Below are 15,035 nucleotides of genomic sequence, written 5' to 3'. Positions count from 1 at the left end.
TTCCCCCCCGGCAAACTTGTGTGCGGGAGAACCTTCTTTTCCTTTAAGAGAAAAAGAAAGAAGAGAAAATAATAATATGGAGCTCTTCGGCTCGTTACTGCTTACCGGATGTAGGTGCTGCACAAAGTGTCAGATAATCGCATGCAAGAAAGGAGCTAACGCATGAAATGGACAAGCTGTGCGGAGCACATGGGGTTTTACTTATGCACGGGATCTGCGCCTGGCTTTGTACAAAGGATTACATGCAACAGCGGCAAGACTTGTACAAAAGGTGGTTGCCGGAACGGGTTCCGGCAACCGCGCCTTATGGGAAAAACTTACGAAGATGTTCTATGTTCCAGGAGTTGCTCACTGGAATGCCATCCTCGGTCTCAAGGCGGACAGCGCCAGGCCTTGTGACTTGTCTCACTCGATAAGGGCCTTCCCACTTCGGCGTCAACTTGTTGGAATTCTTGGCGGACTGAACGCGCCGAAGAACAAGGTCGCCTTCCTCGAAGCTTTTGGCTTTAACTTTGCGGCTATGATAGCGGCGCAAAGCTTGCTGGTATCGAGCAGCTCGTACAGCAGCCTGAAGACGATCTTCCTCAAGGAGCAGCGCGTCGTCTTGCCGCAGCTGTTCTTGCTCGAGCTCATCATAAGCGAGCACTCGAGGCGATCCGTATACGAGTTCCGTGGGGAGAACTGCCTCTGCTCCATAGACTAGAGCGAAAGGTGTCTGGCCAGTGGCTCGATTTGGCGTCGTTCTGATCGACCAAAGAACCACCGGCAGCTCCTCGATCCAGTTCCTTCCGCACCTGTGCAGCCTGTCGAAAGTTCTGGTCTTGAGCCCGCGCAGCACTTCAGCATTTGCCCTCTCTGCTTGACCGTTGCTTCTCGGATGAGCAACAAAAGCGAAGCAGACCTTGGCGCCAAGGTCTTGGATGTACTGCATGAAGGTGCGGCTCGTGAATTGCGTGCCGTTGTCGGTGATGATCCTGTTGGGAATCTTGAAACGGCAAACGATCGACCTGAAGAACTTGACTGCTGACTGTGCTGTCACCTTCCTCACTGGCTGCACTTCCGGCCACTTTGTGAACTTGTCGATTGCGACGTACAAGTACTCAAAGCCCCCGACAGCTCGGGGGAAGGGGCCGAGGATATCGAGCCCCCAGACCGAAAATGGCCAGGATAAAGGGATCGTCTGGAGAGCTTGAGCTGGCTGGTGTATATGTTTGGAGTGGAACTGGCACGCTTCACACTTGGTTACTTGTGCAGTTGCATCCTGGAGGGCTGTCGGCCAAAAGAAACCTTGTCGGAAAGCTTTGCTGGCAAGTGCTCTTGCGCCAATGTGGTGGCCACATATGCCTCCATGTATCTCCGCCAACAGCTTTTGTCCATCTTCCCGGTGAATACACTTCAATTTCACACCGTTGAGTCTTCTTCTATACAGTATGCTATCGACAAACTAGTACATACTTGACTGCCGGGCTACTCTTTCCGCTTCTTCTTGTTCTTCGGGAAGTTCTCCTGTCTGAAGGAAATGGACAATCTGCTGTGCCCATGCTGGAGCTTGTGGCTCGACAACAAGGACTAAAGGTGCATCTGCTGCTGCGGGAACATCTGCTTCTACGGCAAGGGCTTGCGGCCCTGCCGGAGCTTGATGTTCCCCGGCAAGCTTGCCGGAGCAAAACTTGTCGGGAGCATCTGCTTCAACGGAACAAACCATTAGGCTTGCCGGAGCAGACTGCCCCTCAGCATCCTTGGTGTTGATCTTGGGGACTTTCTTGGCGGCGGCTTCAGGGAGCTCTGCCGCAAAGTAGTCACCAGAAACCAACTTCCTCTTTTTGCTTTGTCCAGTTGATGGTGTTACGGATGGTTGAGTCAACTTAAGCACAAAGATCCCTGGTTCCACAGGTAACTTTAATGCAGCGCACTTTGACAGACCATCGGCAATATCATTCTGAGCTCTTGGGATATGCTCCATTTGTAGGCCTTCAAAGTGCTCTTCTAGCTTCCTCACTTCATCGACGTACGCTTCCATCAACGGACTCTGGTAGATCTTGTTCACTTGTCGGACGACAAGCTGTGAGTCACCCCTGACAATGAGCTTCTTGATCCCAAGGTCTGCTGCGATTCTGAGACCGGCAAGTAATCCTTCATACTCTGCTGTATTGTTGGTTGCTTGCTCTTTGGGAAAGTGCATCTGGACTATGTACTTGAGGTGCTCTCCGGTGGGTGCGACAAGCAGCACGCCTGCACCAGCGCCTTGCAGCCAGAAGGCACCATCAAAGTACATCAGCCACTCTTTGTTTGCCTCTTTGACGGGGATGCTCGTTTCTGAAATTCCTTCATCTGGGGTTGGTGTCCACTCTGCTACGAACTCTGCCAATGCTCTGCTTTGGATAGTTGAAGTGCTCTCAAATTTGAGACCAAAGCTTGACAGTTCCAGCGCCCACTCGACAATCCTGCCCGTTGCTTCTGGATTTTGCAGTATCCTCTTCAGCAGAAAGCGAGTGACGACTGTGATCTCATGTGCTTGGAAGTAATGGCGCAGCTTTCTCGAGGCCATGAGGAGGCCGAAAAGCAACTTCTGCACACCAGAGTACCTTGATCTGCCCCCCTGCAGAAGAGAACTGACAAAGTAAAATGGGCGCTGCACCATTCTCCTTGGCATCTCATCATGCTCCTGCGCAAACCCATGTTTGTCGGGACCAGAGCTTGTCGGCGAAGCCCCCTGCTTGTCGCTGGATGGATCTGCCGTGGTTGCTGGCTCATCATCCGCCTCCCTCTCCGCCACTAACGCAGCACTAACCACTTGATTGGTTGCTGCTATATACAGCAGCAACTTCTCTTGCGGCTTAGGTGCGACAAGCGTTGGAGTGGAGGACAGGTATCTCTTCAAGTCCTGCAGCGCAGCCTCCGCTTCCGGAGTCCATTTCATTGGACCTGCCCTTTTCAAAATTTTGAAAAATGGTAGGGCGTGCTCAGCAGATCTAGAGATAAACCTGCTGAGAGCAGCCACGCAACCGGCAAGCCTTCGTACATCCTTGACGCGCTTTGGTGCTTCGATCTGCTCGATGGCTTTGATTTTGTCGGGATTGGCTTCAATTCCCCGCTGAGACACGAAGAACCCGAGAAGCTTGCCGGAAGGAACTCCAAACACGCACTTCTCGGGGTTAAGCTTGAGGTTGATCTTGCGCAGGTTTGCAAATGTTTCGTCTAAATCTTGAATCAAGGTCGCCTTGTTCTTGCTCTTGACCACTATGTCATCCATGTAAGCTTCCACATTTCTGTGTATTTGTGGCTCAAAAGCATGGTGGACTACCCTTGCGAATGTTGAACCAGCATTCTTCAATCCGAAAGGCATCCGCATGAAGCAGTACGTGCCACACGGGGTGATAAATGCGGTTTTCTCTTCATCCTCTTCGGCCATGAAGATCTGATGATATCCTGAGTATGCATCAAGAAACGAAAGCAAATCACATCCGGCTGTGGAGTCAACAATCTGGTCAATACGCGGCAAGGGAAATGGGTCTTTGGGACAAACTTTATTAACATCAGTGAAGTCAATACAAAGTCTCCATTTCCCATTAGCCTTGCGCACAACAACAGGATTGGCCAACCACGTGGGATGGAGTACTCCTCTGACAAGGCCTGCTGCTTCCAACTTCTTGATTTCTTCTGCGATGAATTCTTGGCGCTCTATTGCCTGCTTCCTGACTCTCTGCTTGACGGGCCGCGCATGAGGACAGGCGGCAAGGTGGTGCTCAATCACTTTCTTGGGAACACCGGGGATATCAGACGGTTGCCACGCAAACACGTTGACATTCGCCCGCAGGAAAGCAACGAGCGCGCTTTCCTATTTGGGGTCAAGAGTGGCGCTGATGTTGAAGGTACCGCCAGTGCCATCCTCCTTGGCGGACACCTTCTTAGTCTCAGGTGGAGCTGCCATTGCCTTCTTACACTTGCCGGTGGAGCTCGATGGTGCGTCCACGACGGTAGCGCAGCACTCCGAAGAGGTGCGCTTGCCGGAGTGGGCATCAGAGCTCTTGCCGGACTTGGTCTTCTTCTTCCCCCTGGGAGCTTCAGCGACAAGTGTCCTTCGTTCTGCTGCGGCTGCTGCTTCCCGGTAGATCTTGTCGGCACAGATAAGAGCATCCTTCTTGTCGCCAGGGACAGAGATGACACTTATTGGGCCTGGCATTTTCAGTACGTTGTACGCATAGTGAGAGGCTGCCATGAACTTGGCGAGTGCCGGACGGCCAAGGATTCCATTGTAAGGTAATGGAAAGTCGGCAACGTCAAACGTGACCCTCTCAGTCCTGAAGTTCAGCTCACTGCCAAATGTTACCGGCAACGTGATCTTTCCCTTTGGCTTGCTCCTTCCCGGGTTGATTCCTTGAAATGTGTCGGTCTCTTCGAGCTCGCTGTCAGGGATCTGGAGCTTCTGGAGCACTACGGAGGAGATCAAGTTCAAACCGGCCCCGCTGTCAACTAGCATCTTAGTGACCTTGAGGTTGCGGATTGTTGGTGAAACCAACATCGGCAAGCACCCGACCGCAGTTATGCGATCCGGGTGGTCCTCAATATCAAAGATGATAGGCGTGCCAGACCATTTCAGAGGCTTGCGTGACTCGACGGGTGGTTCTGCTGCATTAACTTCCCGCACCCACTGCTTGAGCTGGCGGTGCGAGGCATGCAGAGAAGCACCACCGTTAACGCAGAGGACCTCTGTGGCTTTCTGGAGCTCCTGCTCATCAGTCTCCTCATCATCCATATCTTCATCATCGCCGTCATCTTCATCCTTGTCGCGGCCGTGAGGAGGTCTGTCTCCTTGCCGCTGCTTGGCCTTGCCGCGGCGTCCTCCTCGGCCGGGACGTTTCTTGCCGGATCCACCAGCTCCTTCCTGGGCCTTCTCTTTATCGCGCCGCTCGTATTCAGCTTTCTGTTGCTCAACAAGCTGCTCGACTCTCTTACAGTTCTGAAGATCATGGCCCTTGGTGCGGTGAATCTTGCAATACTACTTGTTGGTGCCATCCTGCTTGTCGGCGACCGCTACCTCCGCGGCAACCTCCTTGCCGGAGTCACCAGCTTTGGCTTCCTTGGTGCTACCACCGTTGCCGGACTGCTCGACAACTAGCACTTCTTTGCCTTTCCTCCTTCTGTTGTTCCGCCGCCGGTTTTTCCTTGTCGGGGCAGCATCTTCACTGTCAGATCCCCCTGCTCCTATATTTTCTCCGGGGAGTCTCCTCCCTTCCTCAGCACGTGCGCACTTGTCGGCCAGTGCATATAACTCACTGACGTCCCTGATCTTGCACATCGCCATTTCCTCCCGCATCCTGCGGTTCCGCACGTTCTGATGGAACGCGCTAATCACCGTGGCAGGGTGGACGTCTGGGATGTTGTGCTGCACACTACTGAATCTCTGAATGTACTTGCGCAGGGGCTCTCCTTCCTTCTGGGCGAGCAGATGAAGATCACTCTCCTGGCCATGAGGCTTGTGTCCGCCTGTAAAGGCGCCGACAAACTGATGGCACAGATCAGCCCAAGAGGATATGGAGTTGTCCGGCAAGTGCATGAGCCAGGATCTGACATTGGGCTTGAGCACCAGCGGGAAGTAGTTGGCAAGGATCTTGTCATCTTGTCCCCCGACAGCTTGCACCGCAATGGTGTAGATGCTGAGGAACTCTGACGGATGCGTCTTGCCGTCGTACTTCTCCGGTACATCTGGCTTAAAGTTCTTTGTACTGGGCCACTGGACTTGCCGCAGCTCACGAGTGAACGCAGGACAACCTACCGTGTACGGCAGATCGCCTGGTTCCCCTGGCGCATGCATGTCAATAGAGGGCCCAGCGCGCTTGTCGGATTGACGTCGCGCTTCTCTTCGGCGCTCGATGCGGGTTCGAGCGTCTTCTTGTTGTCGATCATGAAGAACTTGGCGCTGATCGCGACGAGCTCGTCGATCCGACGATGCAGTGGAGTCGCTGTCGATGTGGATCCGGCGAGTCGGCGGTCTTGGCCTTCGGGGCGGTGATTGCATGGTGGTTGCACCTCCGCCCGTTTCGTCGCCACCGGCTCTCGTCCGGCGGTCCTGCCGCGGCGGCGACGCGCTCGGCCGCCGTAGAGTGTCGCCGTTGGCGTAGCCGATGAGACTCTGAATGGTGGCTCTCCATTCGTCGATCTTGTCCGACGTCGGAGGGTAATCTAGGAGAAGTTGCGCTCGCGCCAAAGCTTCTGCTGGAGTGGTGGGTGGCAGTGGCGGACGGCGCGAGGAGCGGGACGTGCTTGAACTTCTAACTATGTTAGAAGGAGCAGTATTCCGTCCAGGCGACCGTGCTCCACTCGTGCCAGCACGCTGGCGTGCATGCTGGTCTTGAGCGCCCCGAGATCCACCAGCTTGGTCTTGGGCTATCATGCGTATGGCACTGCTAGTGCCATGACGCTGTTGATCTTGCGCCTCCTGAGAGTGGCGTGGAACATGTACAGTCGCCGAGGTTTGTGCAGCCTTGTTCTTGGACCTGGCGGCATCAGGAGCTTCCTCGTCGATGTCCTTTCTTCCACCGGCGTCCATCCCACCACTCATTTGCTCCAACGGTGGCGGAAGTGGCGTCGATGGAGCGGCTGCCGCCGAAGTCTTCTTCTTCGGTGGCATGTTGATGAAGGGAATAAGGATCTAGCTCGTGTGAATGGCAGATCTGGTTCACACAATCTCGACACCCCCTACCTGGCGCGCCAAAGATGTCGGGGAAACTGATCCACGAACACCTATGGGGCCGGTGGACCGAGCCCCTTTCGGTTCGGCGGGGGGCGGAGATCGCACAAAGAGCGGATCGAGGCGAAGCACACGAGCAGTTTACCCAGCTTCGGAGCTCTCCGGAGAGATAACACTCCTACTGCTCCTTGCCTGGTTGTATTATCTGGTGTTCTTGCTCTCCAAAGCGAGAGTGTGATGTTCTCTGGGCTACGAATGAATCGAAGCCGACTGTCCGAACCTACGAGCCGAACCCCCTCTACGTTGCGCATGGGCCTCCTTTTATACGCTAAAGGGGTCACCGACAGGTGGCAACGCAGAGGAGGGTAAAAACGTAAAAAGCGAGGTAGTTGATACAGTTGCTTGTACAGTGCACCCTACCTAACCCTGACGGCAGGGGACAAGGGCATTAAATGCCTGTCTGAGTCGCCCGAACAGTGCAGAAAAGGACCGTTAGGGGCGCCACCGTTCGCCACGATGGTGATCTTGTCAGCTTCGCATGCCACTGTGCACCGCTAGCTGCACAGCCTCCCGCCACGCGTGCCCGGAGAGGCCCCCAGAGCGACACGTTGGTGGATGCGCTGGAGCGTGGACGCAGAGTGGCCACCTGCCGCGGCAAGCGCCTTGCCGCTGTCGTTATCTTGTCGGGTCCGGAAGCTTGTCGCTCACCGGGCCTCGAGGTACCTTGGTTTGTCTTCCCGGCAAGCTCCTCTTGCCGGGGCCTTGTTGCCTTGCCGGAGCGCGTGGCGCGTCGCGGCAAGTTCATTGAAGCGCCTTGGTTGGCCTTCCCGGCAAGCTCCTCTTGCCGGGGTCTTGTCTCCTTAGCTTAAATACTTTGTTCTTGGATGGCTCCAAGGGAACCTTGGGGGATCTTGGCGATCACCCGACAAGCCTTTGCCGCGGGGTGCTGCAACTGCCCGTGCACAAGTTCGGGGTACTAGGGTACCCCTATTCTAGTACACCGACAGCCATCTGGATTTTATTGGCCTACTCTCTTCAAAGATGCCCATAAGTTCGTCTTATCTTGTGATGAATGCCAAACAATAGGTAATATCGGTACGCGTCAAGAAGTGCCTATGAATTATTCACATGATGTTGAACCATTTGATGTTTGGGGATTTGATTACGTGGATGAGGGAGTCCTGGACTAAGGGGTCCTCGGGCGTCCGGCCTGCTAGCCATGGTCCAGACTGATGGGCTGTGAAGATACAAAGACCGAAATCTGCACTCATGTCCGGATGGGGCTCTCCTTGGCGTGGAAGGCAAGCTTGGCAAACAAATATGTAGATTCCTTTCTTTGTAACCGACCCTGTGTATCCCTAGATCCTCCCAGTGTCTATATAAACCGGAGGACTTAGTCTGGAAAGATAGAGACTCATTACCATAGTCATATAGGCTAGACTTCTAGGGTTTAGCCATTACGATCTCGTGGTAGATTATCTCTTGTAATACTCATATCCATCAAGATCAATCAAGCAGGAAGTAGGGTATTACCTCCATAGAGAGGGCCCGAACCTGGGCAAACATGTGTCCCCTGTCTCCTGTTACCATCGACCTTAGATGCATAGTTTGGGACCCCCTACCCGAGATCCGCCGGTTTTGACAAAGATATTGGTGCTTTCATTGAGAGTTCCACTGTGTCATTGACGAAAGGTTCGATGACCCCTTCAATCATCGATAATGACGCTATCCAAGGAGAAACCTTCCTCCGCGGACAGATCTTCGTGTTCGGCGGCTTCGCACTGTGGGCCAACTCGTTTGGCCACCTGGAGCATATCGATAGCTACGCCCCTGGCCATCAAGTCAGATTTGAGAGTTTGAACTATGTTGTGGACATCAGTGGAGATTTGATCTTTGCCGTATTCGAGACCGCAGCGACCGCTCCCGGTTTCCTTGATGAACATGACCTAAATCTGTCGTCAGATCACATCCTGGAGATAGCTCATGTGACCACTCCGGCCTTAAATCCAGAGCACACTGTGGCATCCAAGGATTGGAGGTTCAACCCCACCACGGAGGCCACAGATTCTCCGGCGTTGGAGCCACACATGGATTTAATCTCATGTAATACTCGTGTCACCGGAACTCCGGACTCTTCTGTGGGTATAAGTTCTGAACCACGCGAGTCCGTGGATACCGAACTTGATCGTTTATCGATCTTCGAGTTCTGCGCCACAGACATCTTCCAGCACTCGTCCTTGGGCGATGTGCTGAACTCATTAAAGAGCTTTTCCTTGGCGGGGGACTCACAGCCGAACTATGTACGGTTCGAACTAGAAGCTGATGACGGGGAATTTAGCTTCCCGCCCACCACCCACTTCGTTGCCACTATCGAGGATTTAACCGACATGCTTGACTATGGCTCCAAAGACATCGCCAGTACGGACGGCGATGCCGACAAGGAGCAAGGACAAAACCCGCCATTCACTTGACGATGGACGACCACTTCTTTCTACGACGTATACATGGTGGACACGCCAGAAAAAACTAACAACAATGACAAAGAGGATCCAGTTGAGGATAAACCTCCTGAGAGATAGCCCAAGCGCCAGCTTCCTCGATGCCACTCTAAGCCACGTCGTTCCAAAGACTGTAGTACGGGCACCGGAAAAAATAATACTCTGGACGATGCCGAAAATAATGAAGACCCCGTCAAGTTAACCTCCGAACAGGGGAACAGGAAAATGGGCAAGTTAGCCCTCATGAACGGGACATACACATAGACTCGGAGGACAATAATTATATTCCGCTATCCGAGGAAGAGGAGAGCCTCGGCAATGAGGATTTCATCATGCCTGAGGAACCTCTCGAGCAGGAGCGCTTCAAACGCCGGCTAATTGCCACTTCTAGGAGCCTGAAACAGAAGCATCTGTAGCTTCAAGCAGACCAAGATCTGCTCAATCATAGATGGACCGAAGTCCTGGCCGCCGAAGAATACGGCCTTAGTGGCCCCACCAAAAGCTACCCGAAGCATAGATTGCTTCCTCGGTTCGATGGCGAGGCGTTGGAGCCCGTACCATCATCGCACAATGCAACAGGTCGACCACAACTTGGTACGGATAAAGCGGCAACTCAATCCAAAAACTAGACCGCCCCACCTTGCCGTAAAGGCAAGAAAAACAGCTCGGGGTTGTACATATGACCTTCGACAGGACTTGGACAATAGAGCAGGACACGCAAGATCGATCTACAGATCGAGAGGACGTGCCTCGACACGCGACGACGGCTACCTATTCGTACGTAACAAACCTAGCCACGCCCGGGCCGAAAACTGCAAATGGACTCCATCGGAGGTATGTTGCAGTGTGGCCCAACATAGAGGCACTGCACACCCTCTTTGCTTCATAGACGAAGTAATGGAGCATGAATTCCCAAACGGGTTCAAACCCATGAATATCGAATCATATGACAGAACAACGGATCCCGCGGTATGGATCGTGGACTTCCTCCTCCATATCCACATGGCCCGTGGAGATGACCTTCATGCCATCAAATACCTACCACTAAAACTCATAGGACTAGCTCGGTACTGGTTAAATAGTCTGCCAGAAAATGCTATTGGCAGCTGGGAAAATTTGGAAGACGCCTTTCGCGACAACTTCCAAGGAACATATGTCCGGCCACCAGACGTCGATGACTTAAGTCATATTGTCCAGCAGCCCGGAGAGTCAGCCAGGAAGCTCTGGACTAGGTTCTTAGTAAAAAAGAACCAAATAGTCGACTGTCCGGATGTGGAAGCCCTTGCGGCCTTCAAACACAGCGTCCAGGATGAATGGCTTGCACGCCACCTCGGTCAAGAAGGACCGAAATCCATGACAGCCCTTACCGCTCTAATGACTCACTTTTGCGCGGAGAAGACAGTTGGCTCGCTCGTAGAAGCAACAACGCCAGCGACTCGGGCACTTCCGAAATCCGAGACGGCAATGGCAAGCAACGACAAAGCAAACACAACAGTCACAACGCTAATGAAAGATCACGTGACACAACGGTCAACGCCGGATTCAGCAATCCTAAACCCGGTCAACGGAAAAAGCCATTCAAGGCGAACTGAGACGGACCATCCAACCTAGAAAAGATATTGGACTGACCCTGCCAGATTCACGAACACCCCGATAAACCAGCTAATCATACCAACAGAAGCTGTTGGGTCTTCAAGCAGGCTGGCAAGCTCAACGCCGAACACAAGGGGAGGAGGCGACCATGCGATAGGGATGACGGAGAAGTTCACCAACAAAATACCGGGGGTCGGAAGCAATTTCCCCCCGAGGATTGATCAATCCTGGAGCGAAAATAGCAGTTCGGCTTCCGCCGCCCACCTCATATACCCGCAAAATTTGTACCGCGCATACATCACTACGCACTTAAGATACCATGGGCATTGGCAGAAGCACCATACGGACAAGCCTGCAAGCATTCCCATAACATTTTTTTACTTTCCTTTTGATTTCTTTATTATCTCTTAAAAACAGGTGACACAAAGGACAAACATCTAAACTGACTAAATCGGAGTTCGGATCCGTACACTCACCTAAGGGGCTACTTCCATCAAGGATTCCCTTGCTAAGGACAAGCGGCGCAGACATGCAACAGAAGGTCCAAAATAAACTTTTTGTAGACCTCACTCTTTACTTCGAGCTTGTAATATGCCCTTTTCCTCTGCCTTCAACCCCGGGCATGTCAAATAGCCGTGGTTGAGGTCTTTTTATATATAAAGTAATCATTGGCATACCGTTCAGATCCCAGTAAACATTATCCGAATTAATCATTTCTGTCTTTTCGCAAATGAATATGGCTCCTATGGTTGGTTCACAGATATACCTCGGCATAACCTGCCAAGGGCTCGGTATGGGAACAAATGAGTTGCCAACAAAGTCCGAACAGCTTTACAGTGTACTTTGGCATCATGAGTCTGGCCTTATATGCATCAGCTCCGAATCATGTCTTGGGTCAATGGTTGGGTTGCCCGGCTCCTGTGCTTGCTACCTTACGTTCCGCTCTATCGTCTATGGTAGTAAAAGGAGAACTACTACGATTGTGCTTCCGGTTCATCTGGTCAAGCACCTCAGTAGAGAAAGCCGAAAACCGACTGTCATGATGCTGCGAGAGCTGGTCAACCATTCGATGACTTATTGGAATCTGTCGCGGTTCCCTCCGTATCACACGAAGGACCCTTTTTTCATGTCATATATGTAACACACCATATTGGAATAAGCCGTGCGCATATCAGGGGCTATATCGTAGCCCCCCATAAAACTCCTATGGCTAAGTGAAAGTGTTAATGCCCTATAGTCTGATTGCCTGGTTCGCCACATTATCACCTCCTTCATGGACCAAGACGTCGGGTCAAGAGTGATCAAATGCTTTTCCGAACACCCCCATACTTACTACGAGGGGGCTGAAGCTGAAGACTGGAAAACTTTCAGATTATATTAAAACGGCCGCACAGGAGGAACACAAGCTTTCGAGAAAAATATAAAAATAGATTAACTATAAAATTGTCTTTTACAATTTTCATACACCTCACTCGAACATTATGTCTTTCGAGCATTGACCCTCTATCAAGCGGGCGGCCTCTAGGACGTCTTCAAAATAATTCTCTGGTTTGTAGTGGTCCTTGCCCTTGGGTGGACTCTTCTCCGCAAAATCGATGGCCTTCATCTTCCCCTAGAATGTCTTGACTCAGTCAAAGGCCATCCGTGCACCCTCGATGCACACCGGCCGCTTCACAGCGTCGATACGTGGCACCGCATCAACAAGCCCCTACACCAAGCCGAAGTAGCTATTCAAAAAAGGCTCAGTTGGCCACAACCAGATTATGACGTTCTTCATGGTAGCGCTAGATGTCCTATGAAGCTCGGCCCATTGGGACATCTGTTCATTCAGCAATAGAGGGCGCTTCGATGTGCCAAATTGTGACCAGAAAAGCTTCTTCGTTGCATAACCCTCTCGCTCCTGGTAAAACTGCGCCGCATCAGAAGAACTCTTCGGCAAGTCTAAAAACTCGTCCGGAGAACTCCACACTTGGTTAAGCTGAGCATAGTTCGGATCGCCGAACTTAGTCTGTAGCAAAAAGGGCTTACCAGCCGCAATCTCCCCAGCTTACCGGATCTCCTCACGGGTTGCTCTGGATTTAGACCGCACTTCTCTCGCCTCTTGTAAGGCCTTGTCAAGTTCAACCATTTTGGTTTCATTCTCCTTCTCAAGAAGTTCACAGCGGCTAGCAGCACTTTTTAGTTCGAGCGCCATCGTGGATATCTTCTCCTCGTCTTGGCGCCGAGCAGCTTGTTCGGCTTTTAACTCAGCCGATGCCTTTTCGGCAGCCGCATTACTAAATTGGGCCTGCTCCTTGGCCCGGGCTACCTCCGCCCAAAGAATTTCAACGGCGGAAGCACCATCTACAGCCATGCATATTCCAGTATATAACTTTCAGCGTCATGCTTATATCACAAAAATGTATGTGAAGGGACTGCCCCGAATACATACCTTGCGGCTCGTCAAGACGCATATTGATTAATGCAATGTCATCCCCGGCCACATCAAGCTTCCGGTGCAGCTCGACAATATCCGTAGTCTGGGAAGTAGCCAGGGGGGAAGAAACCTGTGTTTAAGTTAATCAGATTAGTCCTTGAATATTTCTTCTTGATCCTCCTTTCGCCTCCCATGGGAAGCCAACCCTAGTCTCAGGGGCTACTACCTATACACAGGTGCATCTTTGCAAATAAAATATAGTTGAAAACATTACATCACATACCTCGAAGCCTCTTAGCAGGCTCATGAAGGCTTCATTCAATCCGCTCTTCGCGGACAGAATCTTCTCAACCACCGTACCCATCAAGGTATGTTGTTCCCTCGAGATAGATGCTTTTCGCAGCATATCCCTCAATATATCCGGCGTCGCCGGGTCTCTGAAAGCTATTGTAGGAGCACGACCATCCTTTGATGGAACCCATTCACCCGTCTCCAGAATCATCGTTGGCTGAAAGCCGGATAGTTCGGGGCCTTCATTATCGGCCCCCGAATCCCGAACAATAGGAGGTCCACCTTTGGGTACTACCTCTTTCATCCCCTGCACAGCTTGTTGATCAAGAAAAACCCTTCGAGATGACACTTCGGAGTCGTCCGCCTTATTGGACGAGGAGGTCGGGGGAGGGGTCTCGCTTTCCATCATCTGTGGGAGGAGATCTCCCAAAGAAGAGGATTGCCCAGAAAAACACTGTGACGAACTGTAAAAATACACAGGCACGTTACGTATCTCTTCGGTAATAGGAAAGGAGCGGGACGCTATCAAAGCACCCCGGATTCACTTACGGTTTGGTTGAGGGCTTGTCCTCATGACGGAGCTGTTCAACGGCATCGCCTTCCAGTCCCGAGCCGCTCGACAGTGGCATCTTGCCCCTCTTAGGAGACCGCCCCTCCCAATCTTCGGAGGCGGCCTTTTCCTCCTAAATGGAGAAGGGATACTGGCTTCTCTTTCACCTTTTTCTTCGGGCGAGGTAATGTCGACTGATACGTCTCCAACGTATCTATAATTTTTGATTGCTCCATGCTATATTATCTACTGTTTTGGGCAATATTGGGCTTTATTATCCACATTTATATTACTTTTGGGACTAACCTGTTAACCGGAGGCCCAGCCCAAATTTGTTGTTTTATGCCTATTTCAGTGTTTCGAAGAAAAGGAATATCAGACGGAGTCGAAATGGAATGAAATCAACTAGAGAAGTTATTTTTGGAACGAAAGCCACCCGATGGACTTGGACCCCACGTCAAGGAAGAAACAAGGTGCTCACGAGGGTGGGGGCGCCCCCCCTAGGGCGCGCCCCTTGTCTCGTGGGACCCTCGTGGCACCCTGACGTACCACCTGCACCCATATATACCTACGTGACCTAAAACTTCCAGAACGCAACATAGATCGGGAGTTCCGCTGCCATAAGCTTCCGTAGCCACCGAAAACCAATCTAGACCCGTTCGGTCACCCTGCCGGAGGGGGTGTCCTTCTCCGGTGGCCATCTTCATCATCCCGGCGCTCCCCATGACGAGGAGGGAGTAGTTCTCCCTCGGGGCTGAGGGTATGTACTAGTAGCTATGTGTTTGATCTCTCCCTCTCGTGTTCTTGAGATGATACGATCTTGATGTATTGCGAGCTTTGCTATTATAGTTGGATCTTATGTTTCTCCTCCCCCTCTTCTCTCTTGTAATGAATCGAGTTTCCCCTTTGAAGTAATCTTATCAGATTGAGTCTTTAAAGACTTGAGAACACTTGATGTATGTCTTGCCGTGGATATCTGTGGTGACAATGGGATAC

Source organism: Triticum dicoccoides, chromosome 4A, assembly GCF_002162155.2.
Source record: "Triticum dicoccoides isolate Atlit2015 ecotype Zavitan chromosome 4A, WEW_v2.0, whole genome shotgun sequence".
In the NCBI taxonomy this organism is placed as follows: domain Eukaryota; kingdom Viridiplantae; phylum Streptophyta; class Magnoliopsida; order Poales; family Poaceae; genus Triticum; species Triticum dicoccoides.
The sequence above is the reverse complement of the archived record's forward strand: the minus strand, read 5'-3'. Positions refer to the sequence as shown.